General features: G+C 29.6%; 1 long non-coding RNA gene across 1 annotated transcript; it reads left to right on the top strand.

Annotated features, from left to right (window-relative positions):
- The first annotated feature begins 314 nt into the window (after positions 1-314).
- LOC105127161 (uncharacterized) lies at positions 315-2,221 on the top strand. The gene is made up of 3 exons (XR_842561.1): positions 315-348; positions 1,419-1,499; positions 2,092-2,221. It is a non-coding gene; the product is annotated as an uncharacterized LOC105127161 (long non-coding RNA).
- The last annotated feature ends 710 nt before the right edge of the window (positions 2,222-2,931 follow it).

Raw genomic sequence — 2,931 nt, 5'->3', positions numbered from 1 at the left:
GGTGTAATAGAATGGTAACTCTATAAGAGAACTCGAGGACTAAGCTTTGCCTTTTGTTTGTTAATTGCAAAAAATGTTTGTCGTGTTGTGTTTATTTGTGCAATGTTTTAAATTAAAAGATATAGGAAAAGGCAACCAAGCCTTTCATGGCTTAGAAGAGGGTATAAATGAATGAGGGGTAGTGTAGTAATTCAATAAACTTGATAAATATAAATAGAAAGAAAAAAGAGGTCTGAAAAATTTAGAGTGAAAAACTGACGGGAGAGAGAAGGGAGAAAGAAGAAGAAGAAGAGAAAAGAGGGAAATTAGAAGAGAAATAGAAAGGAGTTAAATGAAATAAGTTTAAAGGTAAGATTTAGGTTGTTAAATGTATAAATATGTATTATTAAGCTTTTAATTTTGGTTTTGATAAATGTTAGAATTTTGAAAATTTGTGTTTGAATTTAATTGATGAATTAAATTGAATGTTATGGCTTTGATTGCTGTAGGTAATTGATTATTTAGTTAATTATGGAAGATTGTGATGATTTCGAGTTATGAATTATGTAAATAGTGAATTTTGAGTTAGAAATTTGGAAAGAACAAAAGGTTTCTGTTGAAATTCTGGGTTGGAGTTTGAAGATGATGAAAATTCAATTTGGTCCCTTAATTTGTGAAAATTACAATTTAGTCCCCAAACTTTGTAAAATTACAGATTGGTCCCTGGAGCATATTCCGAGATTCTGAACAGAATAACATATGAATTATGGGAAGAATTACTGTATAGTTATGAAATTTTAAAACTTTCAATTTGGTCCTCCAATTTGACAAAAAATACCATTTGACCCTAAAAATTTGGTAAAATTCCATAATGGTCCCTGGAGTATAATGAGATATTCTGGACAAAATTGAGGATTAATTATGGTCATAATTTCAGCATATTCATGGATTCATGACAAATTTTAGTTTGGTCCTCCATTTGACAAGAAATTACAATTTGACCCTACAAATTTGGAAAAATTCCAGAATGGTCCCTGGAGTATAATTAGAGGTTCTGGACAGAAATGAGGATGAATTATGGATATAATTCAACTATATTCATGAATTTATGATATATTTAGTTTGGTCCTCTAATTAGACGAAAATTACAATTTAGCCCTAAAAAATGATAAATTACATATTAGTCCCTAGCTGTAATATTAGATTTTTCAGATTGGTTTGATGAATAATTGAGGGTTATTTAGTGAATTATTATCAATTTTTTTATTTTTTTATTATGGATTAGATTTTAGAAAAACTGTTAGATTTTTGAGTTTTTGAGAAAATAACTAGTTTAGTTTAAAAAGATATAGGATTATGGAATATACACTTAGATAAGTGTATTAAATAGGTTATATGTTCTTTTGAGTCATTTTTGAATATGTCTCCTTTGTATTCAGATAATCCTTATATTCTACTGGTGGGACGTTAGTAGGATTTCCTTCGGTATCAGCTTTGAGTTCTGTTTGTTTTCGAGTCAGGTGAGTGGATAATTTTCCATGTGCATGAGAAATATTATAAATATTTAATTTATTAATATGAATTGGATCATGCTTCTTGATAATATATATGTTGATTATTATCCTTGTTATGAAAAAGCATGATCAATTGTTAAATATGATTTCTTGATATGAACCAGTATATATTTGAATTGGCTTCATAATTGATAGCTTCTCATTTGATTGATGTCATGAGTTGAACATTGAGATATAACTATGTCTTTTTTATTATGATTATGAACCTATGGTATACTAGTCAGGATACCCATGCTAACAGGGTAGTATTAGTCTTTGTGCACATCGTATTTGAACCCTAGTTGGTCGGGGGAGTCACCAACCTATGTGGATTGATCATCCCATAGTATGGAGCCTCATGCTCATTGTATTTTGATTTTCTGACAAGTTTTACTATATGATATTCTTGTTATGGCCTATTTGATAAACCTTTCTATAAGAAACTAGAGCCATACTTGCATATATATTTCTCATTGTTGTATTACCTCGAATGTGTATATTGAACATTATCTACTCACTAAGTTGTTGAACTTACCCTCTCATTATTTATCCTTTTCAGGCTTATAGCTTGATAGCAGGTCACTTTTGTTGGACCTTCAGAACCTGCTCTTTTAGTTGTAAATTTGTACATTTTTCTTTATGTCTAGTTAGTGCTCCAAAACTATGAATTTATATAAAATCTTGTATTAGGACAATCAAATTATATTATAAAGTTAGTTTTGTTGTTACTGTCGTGTTGAACTCTGATTGAATTATTTGAAGAATAAGTTTTTATGTAAGTTTGGGTTTGCATAGGTATGGAACCTTGAAGGGGAACCTTACCTATGTACTAGTCATGGATCCGGGAATCGAGTCGTAATAATTTGGTTATGAATTTTTATTTTATTTCTACAGCTTTAGCATGCATATTCATTCATGTCAACATGCACATAGTGGATATGGATTTGTGTCTTCACACATCACTCATTTCATTTTAAATATTTGCTTTATCAACTTTAAGTTAAGTGGGGGAAGTAATGGTATCCTAATGGTTTTAACTTGTGTAAGACTCATGAAATCATCTAGGTCTTGCTTGATTGTTTACTCGATAGTTGTTTGTATGTCAATCTGATATATTACTAGTGTCCAACTTGATAAATTGGTTATTAAAAACTTGGCTTGAGATTGCTTTTTCAAGATATCTACTTGATATTTAATTGTCATGTGCTTAGTTTGATCATTTTCTAATGAATTCTCAGCTTTTGTATTGAATAATAATGGGGAGGTATTTGATAATTATTTTCAATTTGTCCACCTTCTCTTTGGATAAGTTTTGATGGCATTGAATTATATACTTATAAATTTTTATTCTCGGCTATTGGATTTTTGACTTCACACACCACTCATTTTATTTTAAATA

Source organism: Populus euphratica, unplaced genomic scaffold (genome assembly GCF_000495115.2).
Source record: "Populus euphratica unplaced genomic scaffold, PopEup_1.0 scaffold50.1, whole genome shotgun sequence".
Taxonomy (NCBI): Eukaryota; Viridiplantae; Streptophyta; class Magnoliopsida; order Malpighiales; family Salicaceae; genus Populus; species Populus euphratica.
The sequence above is the reverse complement of the archived record's forward strand: the minus strand, read 5'-3'. Positions and strand labels throughout refer to the sequence as shown.